This window comes from Talpa europaea (assembly GCF_964194135.1).
Source record: "Talpa europaea genome assembly, chromosome: 3".
NCBI lineage: Eukaryota > Metazoa > Chordata > Mammalia > Eulipotyphla > Talpidae > Talpa > Talpa europaea.
Window position 1 is genome coordinate 7,410,335 of NC_140069.1, and position 18,569 is coordinate 7,428,903.

The following is an 18,569-nucleotide window of genomic DNA, read 5'->3' on the forward strand; positions in this document are numbered from 1 at the left end:
GCTAACATTTCGATCCCTGCCTGGGGTGGTGGAGGACACAAAATTGAGCCGTCACCCTCTTGCAATGTCGCAGGATTTCTGCTGTTTTCTCACAGAGTAGTTCCCCAACCCGAGCAGATGGAAACCCAAAGGTAAATACTAATATCCCTTAAGTTGGGGAATGTTTTATGATTTCAAACTTTGTCCAGTTGACTTGGAACCAATGAACTGGGTGGAACTTGGTCCTCCTGAGGACACAAACACAGACCTTGTGAAAGTTAATTCACAGCTTACAGAAACAGTCATTCAAATCCCTGCCTGTGCTAAATTTATTAAGTGAGGGATTGGGGTCAAAATAAGGGGGTTGCAGTTGTATGGGGAATATTAAAATAAAATTTATTTAAAAAAACTATAGAAAACAAATCATAAAACATAAAATAGAAATTTTGAAGTGCTAGTCACAATTAGGGGCTCAAAATCATTAAGATATAATAATTTGTTATGAAGTAGATGTACATGTTGCATTGGTGGGAATAAAATTCTTGAACAGTTAAAAAAATAAATAAATGAGTTTATTAAGTGAGGACAACTTACAAAATATATATTATGAAAAAGTATAACAGAAAATACTTGATCAATGAAATTGTCAGATTAATTAAAAGTATTAGAGTTGATATGGTGAGCGAGTTATGGAAATCACATGTATTTGAAAGTATTCAAATCTCACTTTTAAATCATTTCTATTCAAGATATCACAGCGTTTATATTCTATAACCCCTGAAGTTTGGAGTTAGTGACCCCTCATTTGTTCTGCGTATAGAGCATAAAGTGACTGCATACAGAGCAGCAGCTACACTTGTAGACTCTCCAAAGACCATCATCTTCCTAAAGCAAAATGGAACACATCACAATTAAATCTATTTCCTATTCATCATTCCTGAATAGTCCACATAAGGAAGGACTGAGGATGTGAGAATGTAGTCTCAGGTTAGGAGTCACTTTCCCTGGCATGGGACACGTGGAAACAACAACCTTACGTCTTCTAACGCCCAGAGGCAGAGGCTGAGCGGGCTCAGGCCCCGGGGAGCGAGGCTGGGCTGGCTGTGCTCACAGAGCTCCCACCCTGTACCTTGGTGGCAGGATTCACAAGGAAGGAGACACCTCCAGAAACACCCCCACTGCTGATGTAACGCAGCCCTTGGCTGTGGAGTAGCTCCACCGTCTTTGTCACCACATAGAAGTTCATCCGTGATCTCTGGTATTTCTGCAGATATGATGGCTCTGGGTCCAACAGTTTCCTGCAGACATAAGGGAGGAGGAGAAGGATCAGAGAGAAAGCGATGCCTCCTCAGATGACTCCGAGTTTGTCTCCTCTTCAAGACCTGGGAGAGGTGCAGACTTTACATTCTCACAGGTAAGCCCTTCCTGGGCGGGAAAATACTGACTTATGACTTTGAGCTACCTGGGAACACACAACAGCCTCTGACATGCACGGCCAGAGGAGAGGCCCCCGTTCTCTGGTGGGGTAAACACAGGGTGGTCTCGTCACACTGTCAGAGACGTCTGCATGTTCCCGAGTTAGACAGGTTATAGATATATAACCTGTTTTATATATATATATATATATATATATATATATATGTTATAGATATATATAGGGTCAGGTTATAGATCCCAGCACAGGGCCTCTCTCCAGAGAGGCTGGAGTAGCCGCGCCCTGGGGCTGAGAACAGTCCTCAGGGGTGTGACCGCCACGCTGGGAGCCACGTCAGCACCATCAGGGGGAACGCGGAGCCGCCTCAGCAGGCACGAGGAAGCAGGGGTGCTGGGTGATTGTCGTGGCCAGCGCAGGAGGGTGTCATGGAGTAATGTCCTTGCAGGTGGGATCCCTCACCTGACTGAAGACAGAGCTTTGGAGGGAGGTGGGGATGAGAGGATTGAAGCCCTGGAGACACATTTCATTTCCATTCTGATGTGAGAGTCAGCCCAGGGTCTACCCAAGTTTCCATGTTTCTGGTGCCCAGGTGATGGCTGTGTCGAAACCTCAAAACTTTTAATTTCCTGTCAGTGCAGGAGTTCTGAGCATCCAGGGCCCTGCTCTCTGCTAGTCCTTGCAGGGACATCAAGCCCCTCGCTGAGATGTCGGTGCCGCTTCATCTGACATCTCAGTCTGGCCTGGGACTCACTCAGGAAGCCACATGCAGTTTCACAGGAGGTTCTCTGTACCAGTCTGGGTGACCGAAAGTCTACACCTTCCCAAGTTTGTTCCTCTACCAGGAACAGCCCACACCATAACCAAGGCCCCCTCACCTCTCCATGCTTCAAAATATTGCGGAGTAATAAAGACTCTCCTCAGGGAGAAAGATGCACGGGCTATTAGCAATGCTGGAGAGAGTGGGTGAGACACATCTTTCCGTGATTTCTGATTTTTTTAGTTGCCCGTGAATGGAAGGCTTGCCAGCAGAGAGTTATCCTGCCATATGTGGTCTTGAAAATCAGATTTTAACTTTATCTTTCTTTTAATAATTATTTATATTCACATAAATGCTATTTAAACAGACATCGCTATTTCTAAAACGTGTAACAATTTAAGAGATTCCTTGTTAAGACCATGGCAGATTTTTGGAAATCCGTTACCACATTCACAGAGTTGCACATGGTTGCATATTTTATTTAAGCAAAGACTTTCAAAGTCTTTGTTCACTTAATTTAACACTTTGCTAATTTACTTTTTCAATGCTTATTTCCTCATTCACTATAAAGTCCCCTGTCTCACTAAGTGTAATATGCTTTAGGACAAAGTTTTTTTTTTTTTTAAATATTTATTTATTTATGCATACAGAACTGGGGTACAGGCCAGAGGTGTTGGGGGGGGTGAGAAGATTCACCAGAGACAGAGTGGGGAACAGAACAGGTGGACTGACTGAAATACACTGCTGAGTGGAGCTGTGGGGAGACAGGAGAGGTCTGTTGTGCCATGTGGGTAGCTCCCTGGCTGGGGATCCAACTTGCGCTGCAGTGGCTGAGGATAGCTTCATAGGTTGCATCTTAACCCCTTGCACCATTAGGGAGGCCTATGACACAGATTTTTATCTGTCTTATCTCTAGCACAGTAGTGGATAGTTACTGCTTTCTCAAATATATACTGGATAACTACCAACTGTTATTTTAATGAATATCCAAAAAAAATGAAGCACAAATTTCCCTTTTCTTCATTCTGCATCTCAACAACAAACCCTGCTAGATGCCTCTTTGCAGGAGAGCACACCCCAGGGCTCTGTGGACCCATCCCCTTTAACTCCCATGGCCTCACCTCTTTTGCAGTTCTTGTACTTAGATGGTGGGATGGTGACAACCTGATACTGGAGAGAGGACTCCTGGAACTCAGTAGCTGCCCCTGCAACATTCTTATCTACCGCAGCATCCACAGTCACAGCAACCTTCAGTGTCTTGAGAGCATCGTCATTGAGGGTAAGTGGTCCCATCACACCAGTTTCTAGAGACAGAAATACTGGCCTTAGGTTGACTCAAAAATTAACTCAGAGCAATGGAAATGGAATAACTGACTCCATTTTGCCTAATCCTCCTACTCATTTAATGTCTCTGTTAATAAGCTAATTATTCAATTAAAGTTTAAGTGTAGAGAAGTGGGCGGAGCAACATGGCGGCGAGGAGACGCTGCGAGTAAGATCTCCCATTAAAAAAAGTTAATAGGGAGGAAAAGCGGCAGGTCCCAGTGAGAACTGGGACACGGAAGATAAACGGGTGATGCCAGCAAACTACCCGAAGAAGAAAGTTGCCATAAAAGAGGACGAGAAGGGAGGGAAGCGCAGAACCCTGCTCCCCTCCCCCGCCCACAGAGGCGGCACTCTCCGACCGGCAGAGAGGAGGGAAACAACAAACCAAAACGGCCAACAAGAAAAACGGACGCAGCAAGTGGGACTGTGAGTGGAAAGGAACTATTTCAGCCACCACACCCCGTGAACGGGAGCTGAGGCGAACCCTGCAGGATCCGCCGCGGAGGTGAGCTCCAGGCGCCATTAAAGAGAGCCCCGCCCCCCAGGAGGAGACCAGCACCAGCACACAGCCCCGGCCGCCCGGTAAGCTTGCGCGGAAAGTGGCGCTGATCCAGACCGGATCGCAGCTGCCCAGGTCCCCGCGCCTGCGACCTAGGCTTGCGGGGAAACAGCGGAGACCCTCCCTGAGTGAGCAGGAACAAGGCGCCCAGGCAGGGGAGCGGGATTCAAAAGGCGCCATTCCCGCTCCACTGATCTGGGCTACAGCCCGCATCCTGGAACTGAGGGCTTTGGAACTGAGACCCGGGGCACGAAATTAGGGGCGTGGGTTCCCCACGACGTTGGGGCACAAGGCAGACACAGCACCCCAAAGCCGTTGAGGTGTACCCTACCGTCCCCGCTCTGCTCCCTGTCCCACGGGGTGGAAAATCAGCTCCCCAAGGGCTCTAGGAGAGATCTCTGGCGCCACCTAGCGACTTGACCCCAGCACAGGCTACTGAAGGAGCTAGTGGCCAGCTGGGGAGTTAGCCCACACCGGGCCCCTTCCGAACAAGTAGTCTGAGCCCACAGGGAGAGCGAGCACCCACAGCCGGGGCAGACCAGGCGCGCATAAGAGTGTGCCTGAGACCAGACGCGCAGGGAGTGTGTCCCACATCACCATTTTAGAACAGGGACATTTCTTCAGTAAAGACTACCTGCAGAAGGCTTCCTCAGGAGCCAGAGGTGAGCGGGGGAAGTTCGCCCACGCCAGACCCCCTCTGGCCTGCAGTCCAAGCCCAGAGGGGAGCAGGAACCCACCGCCGGGGCAGACCAGGCGCACAGGGGAGTGTGTCCCCACATCGGCATTTTAGAACAGGGACCTTTCTCCAGTAAAGGCTGCTTGAAACTGACAGATGACTCCTGGAAGAACCAGAGGGGAACAGAGAAGCCCACCCAAGATGCCGGCCAGTCCCAACAACACAGTGTCCCAACGCATACGGCAAATTAGAAAACAGACAGTAGGGAGGAGAAGAACCACACGCAACCTAGCAACTCTCCAGAGAAAAAGCACACCACAAAAAGAAAGCCAGCCCCCAGATTGCAAAGACAATAACTTGGAAGAATTTCTGAGCCTTCCAGAAAGAGAATTTAAAATTGCCGTGATTAAAAAACTGACAGAAGTCATAAAGGAAAACAATGATAAGGGAAAAATAATCAACGATCAGAAGAATGCAATTGAGTCCCTAGAGAGGGAAAACAATGGTCAGAAGAAAGAAATTGAGTCCCTAAAGAGGGAAGTAAAAGAAATGCAGGAGATCAAAGAATTAATGGAAGAATTAAAGAATTCTGGGAAAAGCAATGAAAGCAGAATAGATGAAATGGAAGAACGAATAAGTAATCTTGAAGACACAGAAATAAAAAGAACCAAAACAGAAAAGGAAAGAGAAGTACGAAGGAAAAAGAACGAAGAAAGACTTCGGGAACTATCTGACTCCATGAGGAAAGGAAATATAAGAGTTATAGGAATACCAGAAGGAGAGGAGAGAGATGTAGGAACAGAGAAAATATTCAAAGAGATAATTGAAGAGAACTTCCCAAATGTGAAGAAGGAGCTGAAAATTGATATACAAGAAGCAAGAAGAACGCCAAACTTCCACGACGAAAGGAAAAATACAGCAAGACACATAATAGTAAAGCTCCCAAGAATCCAGGACAAGGAAAAAATAATGAAGCTGGCAAGAGGGAAGAAACAGATAACATTCAAAGGAAAACCAATCAGGCTGACATCAGACTTCTCCGAAGAAACACTACGGGCAAGGAGAGAGTGGAGGGACATAGTCAACAGACTCCAAGAAAACAGATGCCAGCCAAGAATACTCTATCCCGCAAAGCTCTCCTTCCTCTTTGAAGAAAGAATATGGACCTTCCCAGACAAACAGAAACTCCGGAATTTCATTGCAACTAAACCCCCACTCCAAAAAATACTACAAGGAGTCCTAAAGCCAGAACCTCAGAGGGACGAATAACAATGAAAGAAGGCCAAAAAAAAAAAAAGTTATTAAAAGAATAAATAAATAAAATCAAAGGAAAGACAAACACAATGGCAAATACAGATGTTAACATATCAATATTAACTCTAAATGTAAATGGACTAAACTCTTCAATAAAAAGACACAGAGTTGCAGCCTGGATTAAGAAACAAAACCCAACCTTTTGCTGTCTCCAGGAAACACATTTAGCTACAAAAGATAAAAATAGGCTCAAAGTTAAAGGATGGAAAACAATCCTACAAGCAAATGGACCAAAAAAGAAAGCAGGAACAGCTATACTTATATCAGATAAAACAGATTTCAAACTCAAAAAGATAAAAAGAGACCCCAAGGGTCACTACATTATGATCAAGGGGACAATACTTCAAGAAGAAATAACACTCATTAACATATACTCACCAAACGAAGGAGCACCAAAATATATCAGACAACTGTTGTCCTCTCTGAAAACAGACATCAGAGAAAACACATACGTAGTGGGAGACTTCAACACACCACTATCAACAATGGATAGATCAACAAGACAAAAAATAAGTAAAGAAACCAAAGCTCTAAATAAGGACCTAGAGCAATTGGGCTTAACAGACATCTATAGAACACTAAACCCCAAAAAAATGGAGTACACATTTTTCTCAAGCGCACACGGATCATTCTCCAGGATCCATCACATACTGGGGCACAAGACAAACATCAACAGATACACCAAGATTGAAATCATATCAACCATCTTTTCTGACCATGAAGGCATCAAACTAGAAATAAACCATAAAAAGAAGGCAAGGAACTTTCCTACCTCATGGAGATTAAAAACCACACTACTGGAAGACCATTGGATTAATGAGGAGATCAAAGAAGAAATTAAAAAATTTTTTGAATTGAACGACAAGGAGGACACCAATATCCTAAATGTATGGGATGCAGCAAAAGCAGTAATAAGAGGAAAATATATAGCAATAGAAGCTCACATCAAGAAACAAGAAAGAACGCAAAGAAACAACCTAATCTCGAAGCTCAAAGATCTAGAAAAAGAACAACAAAAAAACCCCAAAACCAGTAGAAGAAAAGAAATAATAAAAACCAAAGCAGAAATAAATGAAATTGAAACTAAAAAAACAATCCAAAAGATCAATGAAACCAAGAGCTGGTTCTTTGAAAAAATCAATAAAATAGACAAACCCCTAGCCAGGCTCACAAAGGAAAAAAGGGAGAAAGCACAAATAAACAGGATCATCAATGAAAGAGGAGAAATCACAACGGACACAGCAGAAATCAAAAGAATAATCAGTAACTACTATGAACAGTTATATGGAAACAAGTTTAACAATCTAGAGGAGATGGACAAATTCCTACAACTCTACAATCACCCAAAGCTAGATAAAGAAGAAATAGAACACCTAAACAGACCAATTACAATTAGCGAAATTGAAATGGTAATCAAAAACCTCCCCAAAAACAAAAGCCCAGGACCTGATGGATTTACAAATGAATTCTACCAAACATTCAGAGACGAATTAGTGCCTATCCTTCACAAACTCTTCCAAAAAATTGAGAAGGAAGGGACAATACCAAACACGTTTTATGAAGCCAACATTACACTAATACCAAAACCGAACAAGGACAACACAAAAAAGGAAAACTACAGGCCAATCTCCCTAATGAACACTGATGCAAAAATCCTGAATAAAATTTTAGCTATCAGAATCCAACAATGTATCCATAAGATAATTCACCACGACCAAGTTGGATTCATTCCAGGGGCACAAGGATGGTTTAACATCTGAAAATCAATCAACGTTATCCAACACATCAACAAAAAGAAATATAAAAACCATATGATAATATCAATAGATGCTGAGAAAGCTTTCGACAAAGTGCAACACCCATTCATGATAAAAGCCCTTGAAATTCTTGGGATACAAGGAACATACCTCAACATCATAAAGGCCATCTATGACAAGCCAACAGCCAGTATCATTCTCAATGGTGAAAAGCTGAAAGCAATTCCATTAAGATCTGGAACAAGACAAGGATGTCCACTCTCACCACTGCTTTTCAATATAATACTGGAAGTCCTAGCCAGGGCAATAAGACAAGAGAAAGACATCCAAGGAATCCAAATAGGAAAAGAAGAAGTCAAACTATCACTATTTGCAGACGATATGATATTATACATAGAGAACCCCAAAAACTCCACAGAAAAGCTAATTCAACTCATCAATCAGTTCAGTAAAGTGGCAGGATACAAAATCAACACGCAAAAGTCAGTAGCCTTCCTATACACAAACAATAAATCTGAAGAAGAAGAAATCAAAAAGACCATCCCTTTTGTTATTGAAACAAAAAAAATCAAATATTTGGGAATAAATCTAACAAAAGAGGTAAAGGACCTATACAAAGAAAACTATAAAACACTGTTAAAAGAAATAGAAGAAGACACAAAGAAATGGAGAGACATCCCCTGCTCATGGATTGGAAGAATAAACATTATTAAAATGGCCATCCTTCCAAAAGCAATATACAGATTCAATGCTATTCCAATCAAAATTTCAATGTCATTCTTCAAAGAAATAGAACAATTATTGATGAAATTCATATGGAATCACAAAAAACCCCGAATAGCCAAAGCTCTCCTGAAAAAAAAAGAAGGGAATGGAGGCATCACACTCCCAGACTTCAAACTATACTACAAAGCCATAATCATCAAAACTGCATGGTATTGGAACAAGAACAGACATACAGACCAATGGAATCGAATAGAAAATCCAGAAATAAACCCACAGATTTATGGTCAACTAATCTTTGACAAAGGAGCAAAGAATATGCATTGGAGCAAAGAAAGTTTGTTCAATAAATGGTGCTGGGAAAACTGGGTCGCTACATGCAAAAGAATGAAGCTTGACCACCACCTCACACCATACACAAAAATCAACTCAAAATGGATAAAAGAACTAGACATAAGACCTGAAACCATAAAATATATAGAAGGAAATATAGGCGAAACACTACGTGATTTGCACATCAAAGACATCTTTACAGACACATCACCCAAAGCAGTGATAGTGAAGGCAAAGATAAACAGCTGGGACTACATCAAATTAAAGAGCTTTTGCACAGCAAAAGAGACAATAACAAAAACAAAGAGAAACCCCACCAACTGGGAGAACATTTTTGCACCCAACACTAATGATAAAGGACTGATCACAAAAATCTGCAAAGAGCTGATGAGACTCAACAACAACAAAGAAAATAACCCAGTCAAAAAATGGGCAGAAGAGCTTAAAAGAAACTTCTCTGAAGAGGAAATGCAAATGGCCAACAGGCATATGAAAAAATGTTCAACATCACTTGTCATCAGGGAAATGCAAATCAAAACTACCATGAGATACCATCTTACACCAGTGAGAATGGCACATATTAAAAAAACTAGCAACAACAAATGTTGGCGAGGGTGTGGAGAAAAAGGAACTCTTCTGCACTGTTGGTGGGAGTGCAAACTGGTCCAACCACTGTGGAAAGCTGTATGGAGATTTCTGGACCTACTAAACATAGAGCTTCCATATGATGCAGCAATTCCACTCCTAGGTATTTACCCAAAGGACACAGAAACATCAATTCCAAAGAACACCTGCACCCCTATGTTTATAGCAGCACTGTTTACAATAGCTAAGCTTTGGAAACAACCCAAATGCCCAAAAATAGATGACTGGATCAAGAAGATGTGGTACATATATACCATGGAATATTACTCAGCATTCAAAAAAGATAAACACATGCAATTTGCAGCAACATGGATGGCGCTGGAAGGGATCATGCTCAGCGAAATAAGCCAAAAAGAAAAAGAAAAATACCGGATGGTCTCACTCATAGCAGGAAACTAGAAAACTTAAATAAGGGACCAGGAAAATGAATAACTATAAGAAAGTGAAAATCAAAATCAACAAAAAACTATGAACCAGAGACACTTTTAGGGGGGCGGGGGTGGGAGGGGAGGGATTGGGGTCAGAATGGGGGGGCTGCAATTGTATGGGGAATATAACAATAAAATTTATAAAAAAAAATTAAAATTAAAAACAATGGTCCTATTGTATACCTGTAATATTACTTCCAGACATAGTCTGAAATTCAATGTGTGGAATTAATTTGTATGTTTGTAAATTATCAATTTAAAGACATCATAGTAGGGCCTCCCTGGTGTTGCAAGGTGTTAAGATGCAACCTATGGAGCTGTTTGCAGCCACAGCAGCACAAGTTCGATCCCTGGCCAGGAAGCCGCCCACTTGGCGCAGCAGACCTCTTCTTACTCACCCGCTGCTCCCCTCAGCAGTGTATTTCAGTAGATCCTCCTGTTTTGTTCCCCACTCTGTCTGGTGAATCCTCTCATCCCCCACACCTCCGGCCTGTACCCCAGTTCTTGTATGCATAAATAAATAAATCTTTAAAAAAATAAAAATATCATAGTATAAAAAAAAAATAAAGTTTAAGTGTAAATTACTGCTGAGAGGAAGTATTTGAACCACTGAAGTTTTGGGTGACAGCAAGAATGTCGTCATCCTCATCAATTAGGATGCCACTTGGGCAATGGTCCCAGAGGCACGGTGTATCACTCTGTCGGCCCAGTGACTCCTCTGCAACACGAGGAGCATCAGCCCCAGGAGGCAGCACATTGTGCAGAAATGTTGAGGATTTGGAGCCATTATGACTAGACATAGCTAATGATATTTCTAACAATTCCCAGGTTTGTAACTAGAACAAATGATTTTACTAGCTTTCATTAGCTCTTGTGTAAAATGGGGATTATATTCTTAGCTCAACAGGCTGCAATAATTATTAACTAATTATAGTTCCACGTCTACTGTCTTTAGACAAGGCTGATCCTAAGATCTGCTTTTGAGGGTGACTCAATTGGTTGGTGACTGTGCCCCTTATATCTTATAACTTTGTTTCACAGGCTGGCCTGTTATAGCCTTGATTGACAATACCTGGTAGTGAAGAACTCGGTTCCAGAATATCCAAGAGGGAGAAAGAAAGTGGTTTATAGTCTTTCTTCCAAAAACTTGAGAAACACTTCTCCTCCACGAATAAGGAATACAGTTTCACATGGGAGGCATGATCCACACATGTGGCATGCTTCATTTCTTTATTTCCAACTTCTTTTGCTACAATCTTGCTAATAGTCGCAAAAAACGGCATGTTCTAGGAGCAGATAGAAGAGGGTTACAGAAATCATTTGGGGCTTACAGATGAGATTAAATAGGTATTTCTGCGTCATTTGAGAGAGTGACAATGACTTCCATACTATATGGAGAGATGGGTCTTTATAGATCAGGTGGATGATATGGAAAGGATGCCCATGGTAGTAGTTATAAGGGGCCCTAAGTCCCACTTCACACAATATCTAGGATTCACCAGAGTCCCCTGCTGTACTGAGAGTGAATCCCACAAGTTTTCAGACACTAGCACCTCCCAACAAATCATTACCCAGCTCGGCCTCATAGGGCCTGGCTCTAATTCAGGCTTGTCAGCAAGCCCCAGGTGAGAATCCCTTATTCTAGGCTGAGTTGCCAGGTCTTTGGGAGAGGACAGAGGCTTTCATCACAACCTTGTGAGACCTAGTTACTCGCCTCATAGAGTCTCCTATGCCAGTGATCTTAGCAGCCCTCTGCCTGCCTGGTCACAGTAAAAGGCCCTAACCCACCACTCTTGAGTGACACCTCCCCAGGCCTCCCAGCCACCAGAGCAAGCCGAACATGCTTTGTAGGAGGCTCCAGCGGCACCCCAGATCCTACAGACCCCTGCAGCTGTTCCACCATAAATGAAACACTCAGAACAGTGCAGGTGAAGGGCTCACACAAAACAAAGGCCAATACGACAAAGCAAACCCAAAGCAAACAATGGGGAGAACGATAAATTCAAATAAATGGCCACACCAGCCATGAGGGGAGTAGCCACCATAGAGAGAAAATCAAATCCAGAACCCAACAACCCTGAAACAGAAGAACACTTCTTTCGTCAGGTGAAGAACTTTAAATTGACATAATTAAGAAAGTCAAAGAACTCAAACCACACAACAAAACTCAAAAACAAAAATCAGATATATAAGAAAATGCAGACTAGAAAAAGAATACTATGAGAAACATAATCAACAAACAGAAGATAGATTGAAAGTTTAAATAAGAAAATAAAAGATTGCAGTGCATAAAAAAGTCAATGGAAATGTAAAAACTTCTTGAAAAGGCCATGGAAATAGAAGAGATGACATGCAATAATGATCAGATACAAAAAGAAAGAAAGGGTAGGAGAGCAATAGAGGAAAGGATTAATGAAACACCTCGAGAATTATCTCACACAGTGAAGAAGGGAAATAGAAGAGTCACAGGAATCTCAGAAGGAGAAGAAAAGACAGTGGCTCTGAGAAGCTCTTCAAGGAAACAATTGAACAAAACAATCCGAACTTGAAGAGGGAAACAAAAATAGACATAAAGGACGCTAGCAGGATGTCTATCATAAAGAAAAGAAAACCATAGCAAGACACAGAACAGTAAAGCCAAGAATTCAAGACAAAGAAAAAATAATGAAGTTGACAAGGAGAAGAAACAGAAATCCTATGAAGGAAACCCAATGAAGCTACCATCAGGCTTCTCTAAAGAAACTCTATGGTGGGCCTCCCTGGTGGCCTAGGGGATAAGGATAAGCACTACAACTGTGATGTCCTGAGTTCACTACCCTGCCAGGGAGATAACCCACATGGCACTACACCCCAGTTCTTCTAAGCAAAAACAAATTTGAAAAAATCTGAAAGACAAAAAAGAAACATGATGGTCAAGAAAAGATGGAGTGACAAATTCAAAAAAATCCAAGACAAAAAAAGTGAGTCAAAAATACTTCACCCTGAAAAACTGTCTTTCCTATATGAGGAAAACATGAGGATCTTCTCAGATGAACAAAATCTTCAGAAATTTGCTAATAGTAAACTCTCACTGCAAGAAGCCGTAGAATCAAAACCAAGATGGAGTGCATATGAAGAACTGAACAAGGTATTGAGTAGAACCACAAAATGATGAACAAAATGGCAGAGCAGACTTCCACATCAGCAATCACCCTAAAAATGAATGGATAAATCTCACCAATAAAAAGCCCCAGAGAAGCATGCTGGGTTAGAAAACAGAACCCAACCTTCTGCCGTCCCCAGGAAACAACCCTAACTGCCAAGGATACATATTGATTGAAACTAAAGGGCTGGACAACAATTCTACAAGCAAATGGACCCCCAAACAAGGCAGGGGCAGCTGTACTTATATCAGATAAAACAGACTTCAAACTAAAAAAGATGACACGAGACACTGATGGACACGATATGTTGATCCAGGGGACAGTATTGATGTGTCTCACCACTCACCAAATGAAGGAGCACCAACATACATTAGACAATAATGTTCAATCTGAAAATAGATTATGGAGAAAATACAGATGTGGCAGGAGACTCACTCCCCACTCTCACCAATGGACAGACCAACAAGACAACGAATAAACAAGGACACAGACCTCCCTGGTGGTGCAGGGGTTAGAGTCTCAGCTCTATCAAGCTATCACCAGCCACTGCTGCATTAGTTCTATCCGGCCAGGGAGCTGACCCACATGGTGCAGAACAGGAGCACTTGGCCCTCAGCTCTCCACAGAAACACCCATTTTGACAACCACCTTTAGGCAAGAGAATGCTGGGTGTGATCTCACAAACAAGGCAACAAAGGGAAGAAAAGCAGGTGCATAAAACAGCTTCTGCACAGCAGTGGAAATCATGACAGAGGGCAGACACCCGGCCCAAGGGGCACAACATTGCAAACCATACCACTGATAGGGCATAGTATCCAAAATAAATAAAGAAGAAAACAAGGGGGAAAAAAGCCCAATATGTCTATTTGTTTCTGGGCAAAGGAATTGAATGGAAAATTCTCCAAACAAGACATAAATACACACAGCAGGTGTCTGGACACTTGCTCACAAGCCATGAGGGAGATGCAAATCGGAGCCTCCATCATCCATCTCCTCACACGGTGCAGTGTCTATTATCAAGAACAAAAAGCCACCAGGGGTAGCGAGGCTGTGGCAGGAGGGACTCGGGGCACGGCTGGGATGTCAGCAGGTTTGCTGTGACAGGGAGCACAGAGGCTTGGACTCCAGGAGAGGAACAGGAACAAAAGATTCTCTAGACCTGACCTGGGCAAAGATGCCCCAATACATGTCCCGTAGCCTCAGGGCTCATCTCAGTTACCAGGACACCCTCTTGTTAAAGAGAACTTTAGGGAGAAAAGCTTTTGGGTACAATTATGAAAAAATAAGCTTCTTCTATTCCTTTCACAAACCCAGCCCGAACATTTCAGGCTGTGAATAAGGTATCACCTCTTCTCACTCACCTCCTTGTCCCTGGTTCTAACTCACCAGATATATGGTGTTTTGTCCTGGAGAGATTCCAATGAGCAGGACCCTTCAATGCTCAGAGTCCTGAGGTCCAGCAGAGTTGGCCGCACGAGCTCCAGAGAGTGATAATGTGACTGGTCTGTCTCTTCTTTCTACCAATGGGCCCCTGAGTCACTTTCCAAGGCCTTTTCTGAGTAAAATAAGCAGGTGAGCAGCCGCCCTCTCCAGGAGGCCAGGCCTGGAACTGAGTTCTGGTCACAGCTCTTAGCTCTCAAGGCTTCCTGGCTATAGACACAGACTGGGGTGCCCTGATATATAGCAACTAGGCTGCCCTGAGCAGAGGAGATAAGGTTCCCTGGAAGTCAGGTCTGTTTCTTCATAGTTACACAAAACCTTGCTGAACAAGTATTATGACTCTATATTGACTTAAAGAGGATTATAACATAAGTGTCAGGTTCACACACCTACCGTCACCACCAAAGAAACAATTTCTGATCATGGATCCACAGACAGAGGGGCAGGAACTACTTTTGGTTCATATTCTGTCTTCAGTGCACTGCATGTAAAATATAACCAGAGCCAGGAGAAGGTGGAAGGATGATTCTGGAAATGGGGCAGGCTTGTGCCAGGGCTCAGGGGAGCATCTGAACTGCCCCCTGTGAGCTGCCAGCAGGAATCACACCTCAAATACAAGAACCTGCATCTGTTATGTGATCTCATCTGGCAACAATCTTCACTGTAAATATAAAGAAAAGGTTTAGTAAAAGGGACACAACTACTTGTCTGAGACCCAGACCTTTGCCTGTTCCTTACAGGATTGACTGACTGACTATAATAGGAGATGTGTGGAGTGAAGGCCACCTGCAAATTGTCTCTAATGCCCTGTACCAGCATTTCCCAGGTTAATAGAGTTCTCAGCGCATTCACTTGGTGATGGTCCCTATAGCACCTGCCTCGTCTGGTTTCTGCCTGAGAACCAGCCAATTGGGCCTCCTTTGTGCACTAGGCAGGCCAGTGTGCCCTCCTGACACCCTCTGCCCTTGCTGGCTCTTCCCCCCAGAATGTTCTCTGTGCAGTTCCGGCCAAGGCATCTCCCCATTGTCAAGGACACTCAGATGTCAAGGACACTCAGAGGGATCCCAGCACAAGCAGCCTCACCCCAAATGCTCTAGCACAGTCACTTCAGCTGCTTGACAAGTCTCCTCAGGCCTTGGATCATCCCCTGTGCACTGTCCACCTGTCACACTGAGGGAAATCTATGGGGTTGGAGACTCCGTCCCAGTACCCTCCACACCCCGGCACCACAGTCCAGACAATGTGGGGAAGTGTAGACCCCTGGGGTCTGGCTGTGCACTTTACTCTGTGCTTTCTCCTGCTCCTTCTCTCTACCTTCTTACTGTCCCAGGCTAATACTCTGACAGCTGTCTAAGCTAAATATTTGATTAAGTTCGATATATTTTCAGATGAGGAATTACAGGCTCAAATGATAAGAACTTTTTAATATCTTGACAGACATCACTGGCTTAGACTGTGTCCTGGCATAAGCTCCTTCCAACATTTATATGAGTGCTGGTTTCACCGTGTCATGGGCAGTACTGAAAGTGTTTGTGTTTTTTCAAAAGCAAAGAATTTCTGGCCCACAGTGTCAAAAAGACAGAGTTTGAAATATAAAACAAAGTAAGCATTACTTGCTGGCCCAAGGATCCAGGACCTGGGACTCCCTGGCAGCTGCCAGTTATGTTTGCACATTAAGCACTTGCACATGTGCAAGGCAGCCAGTCCACATGAAGATGCGCTTTGGTGCAAAATGCACAGCCAAGTTCAAAGATAAATTATGAGGAAAGAATGTAAAATATTTCCCTATAGTATTTAAATAGGTTGCATGTTAAAATGATAATATTTTGGAAAATAAGTCAATCATCAACCCAAGTTTGATCTATTTTCATTGTTGAGTATGATGCCTGGAAAAGTTAAGAATTAAACGGGTGAGGCTGCGCTGTGTTGCTGCTGGGCAGCTCAGCCTGGAGCAGCCTAATGGGTAGGGGAGGGGGGTGAGATCATCAGTGCCCACCAGAGGGGAACAGCAAGAGCTGGGCTAGATTCCCCCCACCCCAATATCCATCCTCAGGCTCTCCCGCTGCACTTCCCTGGTGAGCTCCTCTCCTCATGTCCAGCGTTTCCTTCTCTTTCCCATTCTGTGAAAAATCACCAGTAACCAAAGGCGGGGGTTGCTCCATCACCTCCTCCCGCCACTCACACAGGCCCCTGGGTCTCCCGCTGGGATGGTCCTCACAGGAGAACACGCATCACAGGGGTTCCCTGGCTACACAGCAGGCACTGACGCGTGCAAAGGGCCCCCCCATAAGCCACCCCTTCTGCACAGCACGGGCTCTGAGAATCCATGTTCATTTTACTGTTTTTAGAAACATGGATGACTCTACACACACTTTCCCCCCATTCCTATCACGTGGTGAAGAGGACGCCCCAGGGTGCTCGCTCAGCAGGGGAGGAAGAGCAGAAATCAGCCCCAGTTGGAGGCACAGGGAGGGGCAGGCACTGGCACCCCGGGCAGAGCCTCTGAATGGCCCAAAGGGGCATCGGCTCAGCAGGAGTGAATGTTCTCACCTGCCTGTGTCAGGCGCCTGCACGCAGTGGCCACGTTGAGTCTCTTTTTAGACGTGAAGATCTGCCCGCCGGGCAGTGTCAGCCCCAAGGCCCGTTCCCTCCGCGGCCTTCCTGTGCCGGCCGGACCAGCAGTGTCTGAGGAAGAAACCAGCCAGAGCGGCCTGGCATCTCCCGCAGCCCACCCAGAAGGCAGGACGCGCCCGGACAGTGTTTCTGGGCACATTTCTTTACATTCTGCTGCCTCCTAATGTTCTTAAATGCCCCTTGTTATTCTTCTCCCCCAGAGAACCCCGAATTTCCTCCTTCAGGGACGAGGACAGCAGCTGAGTTTCAGCACATCACCCTCCCACGGAACATTTTCTGAAACTGAGTTTGACTTTCTAGACCTTGCATCATGTAGATTGAAGGAAACAGGCTGAAGTACACGCGTCTCTCCCCTGTCACTGCCAATCTGAGGTCCTGCTTTAGGGGCCCTCCCTGACTGACAGGACCCTGAGCTCTTGGGGTGCCAGGAGGGGGGCCACTTGGGATGGGTGGCCCTGGCAGACCCCACCATTGTGTGCCCCTCCCTTGGCTGATTCTAATTTGTAGCTTTTGCTGTTAAAAAAAAAAAAAAGTAGAACCACACATGTAGCCCTTCCTCTGTGCGTGATGTCTGGTCTTTGGAGGACATGGGAGTCCCTGAAACTGTAGCCAGAGTGTCAGCAGGGAGGGCGACCCTGGGACAGTTTTGTGCTGGTGTCGGAAGTGAGGTCAGCCCTGGGGGGACTGTGTGGTCAACTGTGAAGTTCAGCCAAGCTCCAGAAGGTTAGTATCACAAAAGTTGGATCTTTTCCCTGGAAAATAACGAGAAAGACCATGACTCACTGAGGGGAGTGTCTGGGAGAGACAGGTGAGAAGGGACAGCAGGAGGACGCAGGGCCTGGTCCCTCGTCCCCAGGGTAGGAAACCGCCTTGTGCTGAGACTGTCCCTAGAGGGGAAGCGTCCAGCGGGATTGTCAGTGACACGTCCGGGATCGGGGCTGGCTCAGGGGACGCCGAGGAACCTGCACCGTCACGAGGAAACTGTGAACTCACCAGGCCTGGCCGCCCAGCGTGGCGAAGACAGAGTCAGGAAGGGCCAAGTCTGGCCCCGGCCAGAGACCAGCACCCCCTGTCTCGGGCCCCAGTGGGGGGCTGTCTGGGCAAAGCCCCACTAGATGTGGGTCCCCTTAGGATCCGGCTGGTGAGGAGCAGCCGCCACCCTCGGCCATTTCCCGAGGGCAGAGTCAGGCTGCAGGGACGGCCCGTGGGGGATGAGACTGACTCTAAACACAGGAAAGGGGCTGGGGGTGATGAGGGAAGGAGGGGAGACAAGGCCCGAGTCTCAGCAGGGGGGTCTGGCAGTGTGATCAGGACATGAGGGACCTGAAGCAGGTGATGGGGAGGCCAGGACAGGAGCTAGTGCCGCCTGGGGGAGCCTGGGCTGGACACATGGAGCCCACATTGAGTGAAGGTCCCCAAC